This window comes from Cygnus atratus, chromosome 1 (genome assembly GCF_013377495.2).
Source record: "Cygnus atratus isolate AKBS03 ecotype Queensland, Australia chromosome 1, CAtr_DNAZoo_HiC_assembly, whole genome shotgun sequence".
Taxonomy (NCBI): domain Eukaryota; kingdom Metazoa; phylum Chordata; class Aves; order Anseriformes; family Anatidae; genus Cygnus; species Cygnus atratus.
Genome location: NC_066362.1, coordinates 93,887,252 through 93,908,861, shown reverse-complemented (window position 1 = coordinate 93,908,861; position 21,610 = coordinate 93,887,252). Strand labels below are relative to the sequence as shown.

Below are 21,610 nucleotides of genomic sequence, written 5' to 3'. Positions count from 1 at the left end.
AACGTAACCAGCAAAGAATTTTCTGAGGGTTAACTGCCAGTTTTACTCTCAGAGAACTTTTGGTTGCTCATTTGATTAATCTTTGTACTAAAAGCAGGCAAATTAAAATATGGTATTTGTGAAGGTGCAATGATTCCTAAAGAGGCAAAAAGGATCAACTCAGGCAATATGTGTTTCATTCTACCGCAGACTGTCTCACGACTCTGTAAAGACTGCTTAGAGGGGGAACCTTACATGAGCTGGTAGATCTCAATACATTTAGGAAAACTTATATGTGTTTATAAAAATCCCATTCATTAACATCAATAATGCACAGGCAGGTGCTACAGTATATATTTTTCTTAAACATGCTTCCTCAAAAGCGGCAATAGACAGGAAAATGCTGATTATAAAACTGCTTTTGTCAATTGCAGTGGTGGATTGTTACAGATGTCACAAAGAAGATAATGCTTATTCTAATAAAAATGTAGATTATTTAAAGAAGTATAGGTGACTGCAGGTGTAATATACGTTCATATTAGACTTTTCAGACTACGGAAGCCATGCTTGGCACCAAACCTGAGGAGACTGGGGAAAAGTGGCCAGAAACTGCTTTTGTGTTTCTCTTGATCCTCAGACTATAGACAGTCGCTGTTGCTGCTTGCAGTGTAAAAAGGCTGCACTGAGGGCTCCTGGCACCTGTTGGGTACCTGAGGCAGGTGGGGGTGACAGTTCTTTAGGAAGGGATATGTCTTACTCTCTGTTATCATTGAGGAAACAAGGGTTTCTTTGAAGTTTAGACCTATAATTTCCACCTACTTCCCTCCTCTTTTTAGATATTGGTGAAGTTTGAATGTTTTCCAGCGGCCTAGGTGGCAACCATTAACCACTAACATGGCATCAAAATCATGAAATCTCACCAGGAATGTAATTCTGGGTACAATCATTCTTTGATTGAAGCCTTTGTTACAGAGAAACTTCATTTAATGTGCACCTTTGTAGTGATCATACTCTCACCTTTGCAGCCTGCATTTACTGTAACAGTCCTGGAGTTCTTGGACTGTAAAGCAAGAAATCTGTGAGGGACTGAAGTATTTGGCTTGAATCATTTGAAACAGTTTATTGGTCCCTGTGACTCCTGTTGCAATCCTGTGGCCTTAAGCTCTGCCTTCTTGCCATATTTGCTTGACTGCCTCTTTCTGAAAATGGCAAAGCATTGCATTGCCTGTTCATTTTCCTACTTTGATGGTATACAAAATGCGTTTTCCTAGCTCTCATCCTCTTGCTGTTTCATGATTTTTTTCTTTCTAAACAAAAGCAAAAGGCTTTTGGAGGTGAATTGTTACCACTTGGAATACTTCCCTTCACTCTGCTTTGATGAGCCTGTCAAGAGAAAGATCAGCTCTTCTCTCCCTTATTTTTCTTTGTTGTGTTCAAACTTTACAGCTTTTCAGGACCCCAAAGTCCCAGTCCATGGGAGATAGGAAAATGATAACAAATGTCTGCAAAACATTTTTCTTGAAAAAAACTGCCCGTCTCTTAGAGAATTTTTATTGGAAGGACATTTGCCATTGAAAGATTTCTGCCCTTTGCATACTTTTCCTACCTATGTTCAAACAGTGGAAGAAATTATCTTGCCTTAGAAGGTTAAGCATACTAGACTACGTCACCCAGATAGAAATCAGTGAAGGACATTTTAAAATTATTTAGCAACAGTTATTTTCCTATTTTATTGTCAAATACTGCAGATCTTGTCGTATTTGTTAGGACGTGTTGATCTTAGTCATGACCTGACGCTGTTCCATTCCCACAAATCAAACAGATGCTATCGCATGATCCTACTCCCTAAACGGGTAATTCTTATTTTTATTCTATTTGTCTAGATGAAGGCTAAGATGACAATAACCACAGTTAAGCACTCATTCAGTTGAAGTGATTTAAAAACTGGGCTGTTCATTTTTTTTAAAGACCCTTTGTTTTGTGGGCCATATCTGTGGGCTGACATGAAGCTGGAAGTTGCTGGATGGTTGATAGTAGATCTACCAACGTACATCTCTTCCTAGTTTGGCTCCTTCAGTGCAAGCACTGCCAAAACTCTAACATATTGCTCTGCACTGCCACTGTGGCTGAACTGCACGCATACATTGCTATGTCACGCCAGACAAATCTACCCATAAAGACCTTCTCCCCTTTCCTCTTGTGCAGCAGGTAAGAAATACTGCTTATTCAAATCTACTTTGCTGCACACTCACTTGAGTAGTCAATGAGCAGACAGGCAAAGACTGAAATTTATGTTAACAGGTTTAATGTGTACAGACCCTATGCAGTTGCTACTTTTCTCCCTTTGCAAGTGCAGAAATAAGGAGAGCATGACACTGTCAAAAAACTTAAAACCTGAGTTGTGAACTCTGCGTAGGTTTGATTCAGTGAATACTGATAGTAAATACTTGGAAAATCTCTCAAAAGCACTGCAAGGAAAAATAATGGCTCTGAAGCACACACGGGCATGCAGAGATTCCCCCTGCCCCCAATGCACTTATCCTGGATCCAGGAAAATATACAGTCTTTTAAACATTTGTGTGAAATAAGAAATAAATCAAGTTAGAGGGAGATTCTGTTATCAAAGAAGTAAATACATTGTGTCTCCTTGACTTGAATTGCTTTGGATTAGACCCCTACGATGCCATGAGGCAGAATTTATTTCCAATACGCGATCCAACATCCTGTGGTTCAAAGGACCTGAAATTACTGTATCTATCACCTTGGAATAAACCAACCAAGAGCCAATGGAAATCAGAGCCAAGCACGGAAGACTGAATACTCTCACTTGCTCAAGTCTCACAACTCTCCTCCAAGAGAAACAGCACACAATGTTCAGCATAGCCATTTGGATCCACGAGCAGTAACTGTGAGACTAGCAAGAACGAAGGCCATAAAGCAGGTCAGTGCTCAGCTCTCCTGTCTGCCTGTTACAAAACGTCTGCAGTGGGAACCAGCCCTCACACTTCACCGATGTCATGGCCAGGACAGAGGACTACACCAGTGGTGGTGGGCTGAAGAGCCTGTCGCTACCCTGCTACTCAGTTGGATCTGGTGGGGGCACCAGCCTGCAGCCGGCAGCATTACAAGCAGAGATGGGGTTGGGACTACACAAGCAAATAGGGCTGAAGGGAGAAGTTAAAGGACTTTAATCTGTAATTGAAATTCAAGTCCCTGATCAGCGTGCAAACCTTACATGGTGCAGGGAGTGAACCTGAGGCTCCCTTCACGCACTAACACCTCCTGTCCTTTGAGACAAGTCTCCTGTGGCTTTTGTCCTCCTGGGGTCTACTGCTCACTGTGCCAGCTCACCTCCTGCTGGGGCTCTGGGGGTAGGAAATGGGCACTTCAGTGCCCTTAGCTGAAGAAAGGAGTGAAACCCCTCTTCCACAGCCTGAGTAAGCATCTGCTTGAGCTGCTGATACCTGCTCATGGTTTGAAGAAAAAATTTGGCACCTTTCTTCAAAAGAGGATTATGGGCTACGAGCTGAGCACGGAGGGACTTGTGTCTGTGTGCTTCATTCACCAGAAGGCTCTTAAAACTATGAGAGATAGGATTTAGGATGAACTGCGATCTTCAGCTTTTCCTATTTGGCTGGTTTAGGCAGCTCCCCAAACAGTGGCTTTTGTGAATCCTCCTCTGAGGCACTTAACTCCCCTTTCACACGTGCATGGAGTCCAGGCATCTAATTCAGGCATGTGGACTCCATTATGGAGCCAGATGCAAACATCCCTTTGTGGATTAGGATCTGAAAGATTTTAAATCCTGTATTGTCAATCAACTAAGGCCTCTGTTTTCCCTGCCTGGTCCTCCTTTTGTTTTAAAATCCAGATTTTTTTGAAGCCGATATGTATTACTCTAATTCTTCTTGTATCTATTCAAAGGAGCGGTTAAGGCATTTGCTAGCTGTTCCCAGGGTGATGTGGTTAAGGCAACAAAGACTGACTTTAGAAAATCTGGAGTCACAAGAATCAATACACTGGAGTAAAATCATATTCTTCCCTGCTAACTTTCTCCACCAGATTCTTACTGCTGAGCATCAGAACAAAAGGTTCATGGCTACCTACAGGCCACAGCTTACCCGATTCACAAATAAATCCACAAGGCAGATATTTCACTAGCAAGGAAACAGTTTTGTTTCTCCAGACAACAGAATGGCTGTGAGCAGTGTCAGCAGTGCTTAGTACAGGGAGGTTTGCTTTGTTTGACTGTGGGGTGCGGTACCTAGTCGAAGTTTGTTTTGTGCTAGGTCAAGAAACATACACAGATTTTCAGATGTTAGTGGAAATCATGTATTCTTAATAGAAATACTTCTAATATACTTTGTGAAAGACTTATTTAACCATACTAGAGAAGCAGATAAGCGAGAGTATGTAATTATAGCCCACAGGCTCTGAGTTCGTTTATAGAGATGTTTTTTTAGGGCTGAGCTGTATTCCCTGGAAACTGTTGCAAAGTCCTTAATAAATGAAACAAATGAAGTAACAGGCTGATTAGACCCTGCAGGAATGAAGTCCCTAAAGGACCATGCTCACAGGTTGTGCTAAAGGTCATCCAGGTACTGAGAAGCAGCCATTGCAGCAAACCTGAGCAGTGCGTGGGGATGGCCAGCCCCTGCCTGAACATGCACGCGTGTGCATTTGCACGCAAATGAAACAAGCAATAAGAACAAAAATACAGGAAAAAACGAACCCTCCACACCAAAACCTCAAAAATCTCCCCCCAGAAAACAAACCAGAAAACCCAGTCAGCTTTGCTGGTATTAACTGCATCTCTGTTGGCAGCTTGTGCTGGCAAAACCCTGTCACACCACTACCTGTTGGGACCCTGGAGCACAGGGTCTGATTTTCAGCTTCTGCTGCAGCCCCAAGAAGTGCCTGGAGCAAAGCTGAGAGCTGAGGGGCAGAGGCGAAGGTGTTAGCTGAGCTACCAGAGATTTAGCAGCTCTCTGCTTGCAGCGGAGGGGCAACCTAACCTCCTCCCTCTGAGATCTCCTATAAGGTGAGGGATTGCTTGGCATTCATGTTTGCAACGGGTGGCTCTTTCTTTTAATACCCTTTTCATCACAGGCTTTTGAAAGTAATGCCTCAGAGAGAGGAAGGAAGGCAAAATTATGGAGAGTTTTCATCTCTTAAACTATAGTATAAAAAAGTACAAACTACTGGTACAAGGCAATGCTGTTACTTTTAAATGCAGATTTGGAAGGATTAGTTTAAAAAGATATCTGTCAAAAGAACATATCTTCTTTTTACCCCAAAAAGCAGCATCAGTAATCAAAATCGCCAAGAAATTAAAAACAAAACAGCAACAACAAAACACACACACAAAAAAACAAAACGAAACAAAAGTGCCCCAAACCCAACATGCGGTATCTCACATTTTTTGGCAGTTTTGTCTTTTGCCTGTTTACACTCCGGACTTGATTTTCTCCTAATGTGTGCTTGTACAAAACTCATAAATAAACTTTGAGAACTGCTGTTAACTTCTTCCCCTGCCTCTCCTGAATTCCTTCTTATTTTATCTTTCTTCTGTCTATGACTAATAGCTATACCTTGTTTTATCCTGTCTTGTACTTGTATTTATTTCCCAAAAGAGGCAGAGTCTCTTAACACTGGTCAGTTGAAAATTATTTTCTTTTTTGATATTATAGTAACGATTACGTGCTGTTATGCCTTTAGTTTGGAATGAACTCCTCATCTTGATTAAATGTGATGACTGAAATAAACTTGTCTTCAAAGGACTAAGACATGACAAATGATCTGGCGTAAGAGGAGAGATTCCTGCTTTCCTTCCACTTGCAAAAATCAGTACATTGCAACCACACAGACCTGGTGTGGCATTCATAATATGCTGATAACTTACAGAAGAAAAGACAAACCTCATTATGTTTAATTTGGAAATGCAAAATTGTTAATGCAATATTGCTGAAGAATTTTCCTTGCTAGAAAGAAACTTGTGTCTTATCAGTTCCCATGCATCAATTACACTGGTAAATATATATATATATTAAGTAAATACATATATATATATTTCCTAGAGTTCAGTAATTCAGGCCTCCACAACTGTAAAGAAAACTCCGTATGATCTGGAACAGATTTTTCTCAAGTGACTCAATTAATCGCATGTGGCAATTAGCAACATTAGAAGCTTGTGAAATTCAGCAGCCGGGGAACTGGTCACTTGTACAGATGGGCAAGCTGACATATATAGATGACCTCATTATTTTTTAATGAGGATTATAACGTGTATAAAACTTGCTAGTTGTTAGATATTTTTATATGGCTCTCAACTTATAGACTTATAAACCTAGGCAGTTAGTCATGCATTAGACCATGGCCTGTTTTTCTTAATCAAGCGAAACTACAATGAGAATTTTGCTCAATTAAGAACAGAAGAATTTGGCTGAGCTTTACTAAATTCTTGGCAGTCGGCAAAAACTGGCCTTTCCAACAGTAAGTGCCAGTGCAAAATATTTTGGCGAGGAACAAATGTCAGTTTAGATCTACAAAATTCCCATTTTCAGGCAGTAAAATTGGAATCATTCTGGTTTGTATTAGCTTAAAAACACCCAGACCCTGTCCTACTGTTGTGTAGCTAAATAAACAGGTATCCACCACTGGCCCAGATTCTGTCCTCAGTTATGGTAGCATGGTGACTGCAGTGGAGGTAATTCCTGCATAAAAGCAGAATAACCAATATCACCGAGTCTAGACTTTTCTATGTGCTCTGTTTATCGATGCTGGTGGTCTGCTGTGGAAGTGATCACCATGGTTAAATGTATGTTTCATAGTGGACAGCAGTGATTGTTGTTGAGTCTGATTTACAGCATCCCACCTTGCTAGTGATGATACTTAATGGGATACTGCAGATGAACAATTTCACTTGTCTAGTGCCTCTAAACTACAAGGAAAGCTTCCAAAGATGGAAGAGTTGGAAGAGAAGTGGGAGAGAGCCTTTCCTTTGATTTTTTTTTCTTTTTTGAAGGAAATGTTTTTCTTCTTATCATTCTTTTCATCTGTTCAAAACTCTCCCAAAATCTTCCTGGAAACTGGGCTGAAGATGTCATGAGAACAGACATTATTTCACATATCTGGTATCTTTTTTTTTGACTGGCAACAACGATCCCATTTAATTAAACGAAAGCAGATTTTGAATGTCTGTTGATGTTCTACAGGCAGTAGAAGGAGGGAAGAACCTGTAAAGTAAACCTATCAATTAGATTAAAAATACATACTTATGTTCAGACTTGACTATTGCTTTGCAAAGAACTCCCAAAAAAACATGTACATGGATCCCATTTCCTGCAGAAGTTTGCTTTAAGCACCCGTGGAGTCGATGCATCATACTTCAAAGATTTCCAGTTTAGCTAGAAGAAGGGCTGTAAATGTTCTGCTCATATTATTCACCATGGCTTAGCTGATCATATCAACCAGCCCACTTCATACCTGCGGAAAAGACTACTTCTCTTTGGCCTGCTAGAGAGCTCTGCAGGCCAAGTCTCAACACTGCAATCGGGTCTATAAATCTTGTAGATTATTTGTGCTGGAATTTCTCTTGCCATTGTGATGAAGAAATAATTGAGTTGCAGAACTCCATCAGTACATATGAAGCTCATTGAATTTTCTTCTCTAACAAAAGCATTATTTTGTAAATGGAAAAAAAAAAGTATAAATGCAAGAAGATACATATGGTTTTGATTTTTGGACCCATATAATTATATAATTATTTTTGCCAAATAACATGACATGGACAAGTTATATGTTAGCTTTTTTTCTAATTTAGCCAAAGTGATCATGTATATTGTGTGCTGGCTACACACACTACTATGTTTGATCTTTGTCCAGCCAAAGAAAATGGGTGCTAAAAAAAAAAAAAAAAGAAAAAAAAGAAGGCATGGGAGGACCCAGGGCTTCTAAATGTGTCAAACTCATTGCAAAAGACACTTTAAACTTACTCATCATTCAGTCTTGTCGGTGATGATGCCTCATTGACTAAAAATAATGATCCTAAATTGAATTGATTTGTAAAGAAATGCAGTGGTGCCATAATTTTCCCTTGTAATTATAATATAGATGATTCTTAAGAAGAACACGGTTTGAAGGTTACCACATTTTAAAATGCACATCTATGGCCTTGCTCAGCTGTGTGCTGCGAAAGCACGCACATTACGAATGAGCTGAGGTGACAGAGTCAAGGTCCAGAAAAGCCAATTCTTTTTTTTTGTTTGTTTGTTATCTCTGCATGTGGAGCTGATGCTCTGAATCAAAATGGTGAAATAGGCACAAGCTGAAAGTTTGCTGTTCTCATAAGATAGTCTTTCTTTCTGATAGTGCAGGAGGGGAAGGGATCTGAAAACGATAATTGTGAAATACTGTTCCTGCCTCCTAGTAGGACATGCTGCCCCTTGAGATTTAAGAAAATACCTGGCTGCTGCTTCTTCCCCGTGAACTCCTAAGAATAAACTTAGATGTATGAGTATCATTTTTTAATTTCATTATGGGAAAGGCAGGCCTGATCCACCAGCCCCTGCTCCCTCTCTGCACACGTGTGTGTGAATCGCTGCTATTTCTCCCTATACTGTTTGGCATGCTCCAGCCCTTGCTCACAAATTTCTCCCCCTCCTGCCCCCAGGCATTACAGTTTGTAGTGGAGAAGGAAAGAGGAGCAATGAAGAGAAGTCGACCGACAATCAGTAGAGCTTATTAAGGTCCCTCAGCTCACACATCTGATTTAGGACACATCTGGAGTTCAGCTGTGAGCAGTAATGACTTAGCAAACCAACCTGTGCTGAGCACCAAGGAGCTGCAGCCTGGCTGGCTGGTGGTACATGTGCTGCCTGCTTTCGAGTTAAACTTTGATAACTCTGCAATATGCTGCAGATACTTCTGGGACCACAGAGTGGGTATTGCTGCACTTTGCCATTCGCCTTCTGTTCCTCATTTGCAAAATGGGTCTGGAGCTCTGAGCTCTAAGTGATGTTGTAAGGAGAAGCACATAAAGCATTTTAATGAGGGCTATAGTAAGTAATCAGTCTTCTCTTATCATTCTCATGCTTGTGTGTGTCTAACACATTTATGGAGAGAAGAAACGTTTGCTGGCAGTAACCTCTTCCATATACTACATTGTTTCTCAGTCTCCAGTCCCCACAGCTGTTTACATGTCTCTGTGAACCTTTGTCTTTAAATAAAACTGCACAGAGACCACAAGCCACTCTTGATGAGCAGACACATTTATTCAGGTTCTCTTCAGGCATATGAGACCCGAAAGAATAAAGTTCCTCAAAATGTATTTGTCAAGAAGATGAGCACTCAAGATAAACAATGTAGCAGAGGCCAAAAGAGAAATTAAAACAGGACATTCCCCCCATCTGGTTTGCTTAAGCAAAATCAGATGGATTTGACTCTGGGGACCTCAGGACTGGAGCTGCCTTTTTTTTTTTCTTTTTCTTTTTTTAAATCCATGTATATTGTAACTGTATCTGTAGATCATATGAAACTGTAGGTGCTGCCCTCAGTTTTTCTTAAATGCTCACTGTATTACACAGGTTCTTTATGCTATTGCTGCTTCTGCATTCATTAATTGCTCTGAGTAAATGCAATCCATAAACTGTTTTTAACCCCATTACCACAAGCACACCCTCTATGCCTTTAATTACAGCAGCTTTCATGAACACTTGCCTTTGCAGTCTGCGATGCTGTAAAGAGATGAAACAGTACTTCTTAAGTAAAGGGACACAATTCTTTGTCTTGCTATTGTCATTTATCCTGGGTTGGATCACTGTTTTGTATGTTTTGGGGCCACCTGAAAATGCCTCGATTCTGTACAGTAACTATTAACTCCAGTTTAAAAACCACCGGAGTAAGGTTTTGATTTGTTTTTGTTTAGTAAAGATGTGCCAATTGGTCTTTGTCCTGAAAGACTTGAGTCCACCTCCAGCCACCCACATTAAGGCTCAGTTGCTCAGGCTGTGCCCTACTTTTGGGGCTCGTGCTGACTTTACAGCTAGGTACTGCTAATGAAAGTGAAACGGTGAAAAAAGAGCTAAAACGGCTGGGCGAAAACAGCCTCTGAAAGCAGTGGAAAGGTTGGCGCTTGCACAGTTGTATAAAGGAAATACCGTTGTTCCTAAGGACAAGTTACTGTTTCTACAGTTATGATTTAACACGTTTCTCTCTTTAGCACTGAAGCCACATGCTGGTGTACACCTAGGCTCAAAGCAAACACGGTTTCGGGCAGCTCAGGGACAGTCAGCTGGTATGAGCAATATTAGCTTTGTAAGCCTTGCATGGAGCTTTATTTGATTCCCTGCTGCAGTATTTAGTAGATGAAATGGACTTGATAATTTAAACCCAACTTTTCTAAAACAAATCGAGATAGAGTCACCTTAAGTAATTTGTGGCGTTAATCAAACAGACGATCAGATGTTTATGAATCCTTATTTGTAACCAAGATAAAAAATGGATTGATAACAAATGTATTTATAAAATCAAGCCCGTAGTATCTCAAATGTTTCAGCAGTGCATCTGAAGATCAAATGCTTCTTATCGATGCATACATATTTATCTACTGACAGGTACTACAGCAATTCAAGTATTTGCTGGAGCAGTCTTTGAGCAGTGTGGGAAATGCATTGAGTTTTCCTGGGAAGTCAAAGCTTTGAGAGCACAGACGTCTCCTTACTGAAGCTGCCCCTTGGTGGCGTGAGCGATCCACTTGATCACAGGCACAGCCCTGACAGTTGCTTGAAATTGTTTTAAAAGCAAAATAATAAAAGCATGTCCTCATAATTTTTCTTTATTTGGGTGCTACTGGTGTCATAGCTATGCCTTCACCTAGTGTTTGCTGGGGCACAGCTGTGTTATGCTGCCTTCTAGTCAGAACGATCATGTCATGATAAATGATAAAGATATTTCTTTCTGACAAAGGTAGAATCCTGTCAGTGTTCAAAGACAGCTTGTTTAAAAAGAGCATATTCCTGGTTTTGGCCAGGGCAAATCTGATAAAACCTGACTGTTATCAAATATAGAATCTTAGAATTGTGTCGGTTGGAAAAGACCCTTGAGATCATCAAGTCCAGCCATCAAGCTAACACTGCCTTGTCCCATCGCTAAACCACTTCCCTTAGTGACACGTCCCCACATCTCTTAAAGACCTCCAGCAGTGGGGACTCCACCACTTCCCTGGGCAGCCTGTTCCAATGCTTGACCACCCTCTGCATGAGGAAATTCTTCCTGATATCCAATCTAAACCTCCCCTGTGGCAATTTGAGGCTGTTTCTTTGCATCCTCTCACTTGTCACCTGAGAAAAGAGACCGACATATCTTTCCTTTTAGTCCTTTCTGTCTTTGTCTTCTAGTTTTTGTGTAGTTTTTCAGATGTTTTTAATCTCTCGTTCATCAGAAGGCAAGGGACTTTGTTTTCTGTCTAGCCCAGAAGTGGATTGAGGTGGAAAGTGCTCTGCTCTGAGTGCATCAAAACCTTTCTGCTGGTTGGAAGAAAGTGTTGAACACCAGCCCTTTGATGCCAATCTTTCCATATTTAGGGAAGAAAGGGAATGAATTTTGTAGAGTCTCTGCAGTTCCTATGCAGTTATACTTCCCATTTAGGGGGTCATACTCATTCCTGTCTAGGTTTAATCACCCGTAGAAGGGTGTTTGTACCTCGTACTTGACCACTGTAAGAGGAGGTAGCATTATGCTATCTTCAGGCATTTATTCTGCTCTGTTCAGCATTACTAAACCTAAGAGCAAAATCCTCCATCTATCTATAGGTAAAAAGTGAGGGGGAAGAGGAAGTGCAAAAGAGAGGGAAGCTAAAGGAGGAATGTCTGGAGAGAGCATCTGTCTGTAGCTCCTGAAGGATGCTAAAGAAGGATGTGAAGGGCTGTGTTTCACAACAGCTGGAACAGTGTCTGCCTGAGCTTGGAGGACAAAGTGCACAGAGCTCCCAGGCATCTGAGGCTGGGAGCAGCTCCCTCATGATGCTGTTGGCTGCACCAGCAGGAGGGGCAGGGAGCCCCCCAGGTGCCTCGCAGCACCTGCAGGCACGACATGGGCTCGAGCATTTGGCACTTGTAACGCATACACAGACTCACTCCCACTGCATGATCCCTGAGATGCTCTGAGGTTGCAAAGACAGGAACACAAAGTACAAGCCCTTTTAGGAGGTTAAATGAACACATGTCACAAGAAATTTAGCCAACACCTGAATCACCTACTGTCCTATTTTTACTGTTTAATCCTTTTCACACTCCTAAGAGGTCTCTGGATATTCCATTGCCCATGAGATGCACCCAAAGACAAGAATAATGGGATTTTTTTCTTTTCCTAGTTTGGTGCCTCAGCAGTACATGCCTGAAATAGGGGAAGTAGCAATTTCACAAAAAGCAGTGATTGCACTCACTTCCTAAATACATAGGTAAGAAAACTCTTTAGATTTCTGAGATTACGTGTCTCCGGAAAAACAGTCTCCGCTTGGTTTAAATTTACTATAGTCCAGGAAATAAAAATGTCATCATCCATATTTCACAGGCCAGAGTTAAGGCTTTCCTAGGGGAGATAATACAATAATATCCAGAGAAGAGAGTGAACTCACTGCAGGCAAAAATTGTAATCAAAATAATAATAAATTAGACTCCTCCAACTCTCCTTTGGTTCAGCTACAGACTGGAAGAGATTTCTCAGAAAAGCATTTGACATTTTATTGTGACCATGCACTGGATGGAAAAAGAAGAATATCACCTGTTAAGAGTTAACATTTTAGGACTCTTCCTCCCCATGCTAAATTCAATATTTCATTTTCAGCAACAAAGCTGCCAGCCACTTGGATTAGCTGAAGCTGGGTAAGCCTTTTAGATTATCAAATGTCACATGAAAAAATACCAGGGAAGCTGGGGCTGAGTAAGTGTTAAAGCTTTGTTAGGATGGCGTGTCCTCAAAAATAATTGTAGATGCCAAAGACAGAGCTTTCCGACTTCTTTCAGGCCAAGCAGAGATGCCAAGTATACAGAATTGGAAGCCGTCTATCTTTTTTTTTTTATTATTATTATTATTTGCTTGATACTGTGCAGACAGCAGAGACAAAATACCAAAAATGCCTGAAATCCTTATGACCTTTCACTGCAAACTGTGAACTTTGTCCGCTAAACTCAAATTTCTATGTACACTGCCAGCACAGGCTCCATGCTGTTGCTTTTTATTCATCTTCCCAGTTTATCGTGTGCTGGAGGACAGCTTCCCAAGCACTGGGCAGGAGGGGGAGCCTGACCACATTCCAGACCCTTTTGCAGGTTCAAAATACTAAGTCTCTGTGCCATGGATTGCTTAGAAATACCTGTAAGGCGAGCAAAGCAGCATGAAACACGCTGTTTGCACACAAAGCAAGTATTCTACAGCCATCAGCTGGTGCGGCTCACATTCCCGCCTGTGTGCTGATGCCACGGTGCTGCCTAGCTGGCCCCATTTATGCCGTCTCCCATTTACGCCAGGAATACTCAGGCTACTGTAGAGCAAACGGTCCAAAAATGCGTTCAGTAAACGATTGTGTCAGCTTCTCAACTAAAAGGTCTCTGATTTCAGCTTTGTGCTCTGGTATTCCTCTACCCCTGGTAAATCATGAGCTAGACTGCTGCAGAGAATAAGTACGGGGAAATTTCAGATAGATGAAGTAGAAAAGGCTCCTGTAGAAAACTGCTGTGAACTGTAATATTGGACACTGTTTGCATAACTATTGCAATTGAGAAAGGATAAAGATAACCTTGTTACTTAAACAAAACCCAACAACTGCATCAAAATCCTTTGAAACTAAACAGAAGGTTGAAATATGTAATAGATATTTTAGCTGAAGGTTCACTTACTAACCTGATAGATTCATGGGCTATCATTAGTAACTGGGTAATCCTTTTGACTGTATTCCAAGTTCTATTCTGCACTGTGGTAACATTCTCTGAACATTACAAGACAAAGTTCCTGTGTCTGAACCCCCTAGGTCTAGAAAACTGGTCAAAAATGTGACATTTCTGGAGAGCCTCCTGCATAGAAAATGCACTGACGTTTCCTAAAGAAACTCAGTGAGTTCGCAGGGAATAATTGCGTTGAGAAGTTATGCCAGTGGGGCTTTTGAAAGAAGGCGTTTGCTTAGTGCTGCTTATCCCTGGACAGAGAAGCTATGAGAAAACATGTGGAATACGTTTGCAACGTGGTGACTGCAGCTATATGCTCTATCTGTTGCTGTTACTGAACTCTCTGTTATCAAACCGTACCCTTCAGCACATAGCCAGGAGGATTTATGCTTAATGCAAAGCCCATAAAAAGACTTAACTGTTTCCCAAATCAGACAGGCATGTTTCGCTAGTCTTCCATGGACTTGCTGTTATCAGGATAAAAATATGCCTTTTTTTTAGCCTAAGCACCTTGAGTTAGCTGCTTCTCCTCACACTGCAGAGGGGCAGCCCCTGCACATCACAAGGCAAAATGCTTCTGATGAGCTTGACCCTGCAGACCAGAAGCAAGCTTGTGCGTGTGTGTATGTGTGAGGTGGCCTGGGGAGCCTGAGCAGCAGAGAATTACAGAGCAGCAGGCAGGTCCTGCAGGACTCTGCACAGCCTGGGGTCGTAAACGTATCCTCATCATTGCTGACAGCAAGCAGGAGGTATCCCCAGAGTAGCCCCGAATTGTATGATTTGTGGAGGCAAGTTCATCTTGTTAATCTTCTTTGTTCCTCAGTACCAGAGCTTTATGTGTCAAGTATCACTACTAAAGCCCTAAAGAAGCCCCTCTTCGTCAAAACACAGACGAAAGCAACCCTTGGGTTTATGCACAATAATATTTGGATTAGTTAAAGAAACCTCATTTGCCAATAGGAAAAGAGAAGTAAATTTCTAAGCTATTGAATATGCTGTGCTTGGAAAGGATTATTTCTTCTGTAATTCCTCTTTAATTTCCTCCCATCAGAACTGCTGAGAGGAGTCTGAAGCTAGCTTTTCAAGAGACTAAAGGAGTTCGTCCACTGATTTCTTTTGAAAAATCAATGGACCTGGAAATGTAAGATAACATTTCTATAAACACATGAGCAATATGAGGTTTAAATTCCACTAAAAATCGTCTAGGGCTTCCAACTCCCCAATTCAGACAGGGAAAAGGAAGACTAGCAAACTAATCCGTATTATAGATAAACAGGGATTGAATGGAGGGACATAGGGCACAGGAAAATGAGGAGGAAACTGGGGACGGGACTGAAAAGACTATGTTCATGGGGTTTAAACACAGAGAAGCATAAAGGGCCACGGAATAAAGGATAGACAAAGAATATCAGCCTATACAAACTGAAATGTTACTTTCAGTCACCTTACTTTCAGTCACCTAGATTTGCCTTTGATTTTGAGGGAAAATCACTAGGACCACATAAAATTAAATAACTTGATCACCTGACTCATTGCCTATGAATTTGGCACAATAGGTTTCCTCGTTCTTCTCCCTGATCGGATTATGAAGTGTCTGAAGTTAAACTAAACTACTCATTCTGGTAACCTTTCTGAATAGTTTTGCTTTGTTCATTTCAATTGTCTTTTTTCAATTTAAAAATATTATTCAAATACCACATTTGGGTGGGTAGTAACTACCATGACACTGTGTAGAAAACCAAAGCAATCTGAAGCAAGCTAGACAATCTGAGTACATTTTTAAAATACCATATTGCTTAAATAAAATAAACTTAAATCCCTTAGTCTAGCAATTACTTTCAGATGTTTGATTGTTTATTTTTAAAGAGCTGTCATATCATCCATTTAAAACTGACGAACACTATTTTGATATCTTCACGAGTTTTCTCTAACATCTGCTCCCTTCCTTACATCGTGAACTACACACTCATCTTCATTGTCTCTTGTATTTATCTTAATTTCGCTGTATTTTATTTTATTGGAGGAAAAACTTAGCAGAGCTGTTTGTGGCAAGATTTAGTTACAGGAAACCCAAAAACTAAGCCCCAGTTTCAGCTGAGACAATTAGACTGTTGATTTTGGTAGGAGCTCAGGACTTCTATTGGACCCAAATGCCTTTCAAGTCTAATTGCCAGTTGATGCTCAAGTCTAAAAATTTTCTGTATTTTTGCTACAGATATTGGGCTGTTTCCCTTTAATTTGAGGGATATTTCTATCCAGATCTGAATGTTTTGCTGAAATTATTCTCTATTCACTGGAATAGATTAAAACGAAAAGAGAAAAAAAAGGAAATAATAACATTTTCCAGAACTCTCAACCACTTCTTAGGCTTTTTTTTTTTTCTTTCTTCTTATTTCTGTGTGCTTCAATATCTCTGTACTGTTGAGTACAGTGTTTGTTTTTCTTAATGCAATTTTGCCATGCATGAAAAATAGCAAGTGCTAGTTTGCACTGTCTAGCCTAGCTGTTGCTTTTTACTGTCTGGTATATATGTTTAATGGTCTGTATTCCTATTTCACCTGCTGTAGGTGAAGGACTCTGAGGTTTGTTGAAGTGATCTGTATTATTGTATAACACTGGGAAATCTCTCTCAAAACGTTTGAAGAAATTACTAATAAAAATAGCAGTGCTCTCACAGAATGTGTTAATCAGCTGCTATATAACCTTCACAGCCAAGTTATCAAAATCCACTGCCATTCTTGGATGTATGTTTTATTGCTAGGGGGATTGGGCTCTAAAACTTTCTTATAGATGCTCTGGGAGAACTTAAATACCAGCAGGAATGCATTTTATACTCTATTAACGTTTTGTGGGCTGGGGCCTTGGGCTATACGGTTTCTTCTTTTTATTTTTTTCTCCTTTTTTCCTTTATTTTTGTGTTACCCCAGGATAGCACCCTGTCTAGGGACGGACTCCAGGGGAGTGGGTCTCAGGGCCAGCTCTGACAGCTGGCAGCCACTGAGCATCGAGCCGTGGGCAAGTCCGCCCCAGTGCCCAGAGAAGCCCAGTGAGTTCTCCAGGGAAGGTGTCTGCCAGGGCTGGTGTCTGGAACAGTGTACTTGTGGAGTTGTGCTTGTATTGACTCTGCTGGTTCCCTTTCAGACAAATTCTGCAGGATTTCTCTGAAAGAGAGGCGCACGATTGAACATGGCGCTCGTCTTCCCAGAGAGCTGTTGAGAAAGTCTGAGGAATTTACGTGATTAATTTGTAACATTTGGATTCTTTTAATTAGCCGTGTAGAAACCAAAACAGAGCGCAGGACACTACTGCAATGTAGCTTGTTAAGCAATAATGCATTTTTTCTTCCAAAAGTCACACTTGATAACAAACAATAGTCATAAGCATAAGATGACTGTGGATACTATGAGCTAATGTCTAGTTGTCAGAAACTTTTCCATTAGGGCTCCAAATGATGTTTAACATATTCTTCCCGTTATTGAGCTAAACTAAACATTGCATTAAACGTGGATTTCCAAATGAATGTTACTGCTGTTTGCCTTCACATATGCATACACATGGATTCAGACACGTGTACATATGTATTTCGGATATTGAAAGTACATCAACAGCATAGTTCACTATATTCTCAGGGTAAAATGTTTTTTGTCATCCCTTTTTAATGAAACCCATCCTTAATCTTTCCTGACTGTAAAAATAGACTTTAAAAAGGTTCTTTTTTTTTTAAGAAGAAAAAAGTTACATGTCATTTCCTATTAAACTATGAAGAGTGTCTGAAAGAGTAGATTTTCTTTTAATCTAGGAAAGAAGATGCTCTTGAGGATAATCACCAAAGTATGCATACCATATATTTTTCTACTCAAAAATCAAAAGCTTTGGTGTGTAGCAAACACTTGAATAACTTATCAAATCCTATTGGGTGCTCACTTTAAGACAACTTCTGTTTTAAGCCTTTGCACTCTTGTTCTGGCATTATGCATAACTCATTCAAGATTTCAAAGCTGGATATACTTACATTTAGATATCAGGACAGGGCAGAAGAAGGACAGGTTGTTTGCTTTTCACTGTAAGAGACCTAGATTTCCTGTCTGTGTAAGGCCCGGTGTTATTTTGTTGATTTTAAGTTGGTCCCTAGAGGGAAAAGAAAGCTTATAAGAAATTTATGAGCACAGTAGCCTTTTTTTTTTTTTTCTTTCAGAAATGTTAAGGAAATTTGCCCAAGATTTTCAAACATAGTGGCGTAGCATAGTCTTTCCATTCCATGTTCAAGCCTCTTATTCAAGGTCTGCTGTTCAGACGTATGACAACCTGGCAGCTTGTTCCCTCTGAGTAGCCTCTTTAGTTACTCAGTGCTTGCGAAAACTGATGTAGCAATTTGAATAGGGGACTAAAAATCGTAATGTTTGGTATTTTTGTTGGCAATCCTGTAATAATTAGGCTGTAAATCAAAATCTGGGTTTTGATTTCAAGAAAAGCTCCTTGAGTCTTGTTCCCACCCTTCTGGAGAGATGCTCTGTAGCTTTTTTCAAATTACTAGGTATAAAATTATCAGTTTGAATGGCTGCTGAAAAACATTTACTTATTCTCATCTTTCTCCAAGTGTGTTGCCCCCTCAAAAATGTACATGCAAACCCTTCCTTGCAATGTGCAACATATGGACATTAGTTCCCAAGAGGCTTGGACTGATATGTGAGGTGCTTGGAACCGCCATACAAAGTCCCGAGCACAACTGTGCTCATGATGGTGCAACAAGGGGAGCAACAGGCAGTGCTGGCATCCTACATAAATACAAAATATGCATGTTTTATGGGCTGATCACTCTCAGGCTACCGCTACCAAGGCACACATATTTCACCTTATCCACATCCCACAGGCATGACTGGGAAGACTCTGTGATTTGGTGGACTCAGCTGCCACCGAGATGTTCAGGGTTTGGTCTGATAAAGCCCTGAACCATGATTTCTGGAGACCTGTGCTCCTGCTGGGGCTTGAGCACATGCTCCAGTGCTTTGCTGGACAAGGGCTGGGGAGAGCCCAGTGCCTCTCTGTCGCCCTGCCCTCAGCTGCTGACAGTGTGATCCTTTTGCTAGTCAACAGCCATCGTGCATGAACCCATGGACAACTAGGAAGACAGCTCTTTGATAAGCTGGGCGGTGCTTTTCACATGCTGATTGGCTTTGTGGTTGAAATTTGAGGTATTTGACCTAAGACCTTCCTGGCCTATGTTTTGCCTCTCCAAAGTCACTGGTTTCCCTAGCAGCTAGACAAGCTCCAGAGAGCCACAGACACCCGAAGGTCTCTCTCCATTTACTTGAAGCATTTTATCAGCCAGGCCAAAAGGAAAATTCAAGAACAGCAACTTCTAACCTCTGTGCAGATGAACTTCAGCAGTGGCACCTACTCCAGGGCCTGGTGTACCCCAGGTGGCCCTGCTGCCACCAACCTGTGATAACCTTAGAGGGAGAAAGCATCTGGGGAGAGAGGAGAGCCAAAAAGCAATATTGATTTTGCAGGGGAAACCTGCAGTTAGCTTGACTGTTTTACCTCAGATTTATTCCAGCCCCTTAGAAATGTGCCCACTCCCTGCTTTCATCTGTTCCTCTGAGTGCACCAACTGGGCTTTTGTGAGGTCTCTTTCAAATCTGACAAAATAACTGAATTTTGGTCAAAAAAGTACATTTTCACACGAAAAAAATCTTGAATCTTGTTGACAGAAGAGCATTTTCTGCCATAAAAGAGATCTCAGCCCAGCTCCCTCCAGAGCACATTGCTGCCAACCAGCCCTTGTGCTTCAGGAAGCCATTCCTCCATTGCGGGTGGCCTCCACTGGGCACCTTTTTCCATCCTTCCTCGTGAAGTCCAGGGCCCCCATGAGAAGTACCTGGCTGCTCTCCAGGCCCTCTGCTGTAGGTTAGGGTGACATTAGTGGTGACAAAGCTTTCTGGCCTCTAGTATCAAATTTATTTTGAAGAATCTCTGTTTTGACGACCAACAGCTCAGCTCTCTGGCAATGCCAGACCTAGTGCTGACTTGTGGTTGCCCTTGAGTTGGTAGGTAATATGGGGTGATTTTCTCCTGCTCTGCTGCTGCTGGGGGAGCCACCACGATGGATGTCCCAGTGCCCTGACCCTGAGATTTAAGAGAGATACCTCACAGTGTTCTTACATAAAAAAAACCAAAGTCTTCTGCTTGAGATGGTTGCTTGAAAAGGGGGAAGGAATTATATAATAGTCCTTCGAGATTTTCTTGCATTTAAATGGTTTTGTTCTACTTTCAAAAAAAGAAAACACAACATGGATGAGTTATGGTAGTGAAGATAAGTGAGAGCAAAAATTCAGCAGGCATCTGTCCTTCCAGACACTCAAGGACTTCACAGGAAAAACTTGAAAGAAGGAAAACAAAAAGGAAGAAGGTGAGGCTCTTTTCAGTGGTACCCAGTGACTGGACAAGAGGCAAGGGGCACAAGCTGAAACAGGGAAGTTCTGGCTGAACATGAGAAAACACTTCATTGTGAGTGTGACAGAGCACTGGAACAGGCTGTCCAGAGAGTCTGGACTAGAGGGGATTGGACTAGATGATTTCCAGAGGTCCCTTCCAAACTCAACCACTCTGTGATTCTGTGAGTGATTTCAATAGTCAAAGAGAAAAACAATTTCACACCCCATTATCAAGGTATAGGAGATAATTCCCAAGAACTGTGGATTATTTGCAATCGGTTTCATTCAATTCATTGAGCTGGATAAAGAAAAGTGCATCTGGCATCTTTCCTGAGAAGACTCTACAGCCTGCAGAGCAGAAATTGCCAATTCTGTTGCCGTTTGCAGCATAGTTTTATGAAGTGTAGTTTTTAATTGTTTGTCCTGCCAACCAGGCCTTCTCCTTTAAGTTGTGAGTCAATAATTCAGACCACATCTACATTCATTCGTCACTTTCAGATATGGCTCCGGGCTCCAAAGTTCAGCTCTGGAGACAAACTTCTCCAATGCTTACAGGTGCTTAGGTCTGGGGCTTTGGCTCAGCTTCTTGCACAGATGAAGGAAAGTCACGAATTCAGAAGCAGCTTTGAATACTTAGCAAAACGGGGAGCTGCCAGACTGGAGGGGATGGCAAGCTACTTTGCCTGTGCCTGAGGAGAGAGGGATTAGGCGTTTCAGCTGCACAGCTCATTCCTGCTTGCTGTTTGTACCATCCATGTCGCTGTTACTGCCTTTGTGGGATTAGAGGGCGGGTGAAGGAGCGCCAGCTTGTACCAGCGGGCCCCAGTACAGCAGCAGTCACACCTGCCCTTTCTACCTCCAGCAGCAGCAGGATTTCCCTGGCTTTCTGCCCTGCTCCCACCCTAATTCCTGTTCCTCCAAACCAAGACTGACCCCTCGTTGGCAATCAAGAAGGTACAGAAGAATGTGTAGATGGTGATGGTGGAGAGAGCAGAAGTGAGGGAAGGGTGTCTGGGCTGCCTTCAGGAGGGGAAGGAAAGAAAAGAGGTGGTTCTAAGGAGAAAAGACAACTGTAGGAGAAGAGAAAGTGCCCTGCCCTCTCACATCCTCCCTGCACAGTGTCCTCTTGGTCCTCAAAAAGCCCCCATAACATCCCAGACAGTCCCTACCTTTCCCCATCCCACATCACCACCACTGCCACTGCCTTCCTTGCCTGCTCCAGGGACCCCCTTGGCCATTGCTGACAGTTAGGTTTTG

At 41.6% G+C, this 21,610-nt stretch overlaps 1 protein-coding gene across 11 annotated transcripts in view; it reads right to left on the bottom strand.

The window, feature by feature from the left end:
* The window catches only part of COL8A1 (collagen type VIII alpha 1 chain), an 86,691-nt gene that overhangs the window by 10,919 nt on the left and 54,162 nt on the right, over positions 1–21,610 (bottom strand). For 7 of the 11 annotated variants that reach the window (XM_035540996.2, XM_050708383.1, XM_035540997.2 and 4 more), the window contains one exon: positions 17,932–18,047. The exons of the other annotated variants lie outside the window; for them this stretch is intronic. The gene's annotated coding sequence lies outside the window, so the exon portion shown is untranslated. The remainder of the gene's footprint in view (positions 1–17,931; positions 18,048–21,610) is intronic. 11 annotated transcript variants of the gene reach the window in all.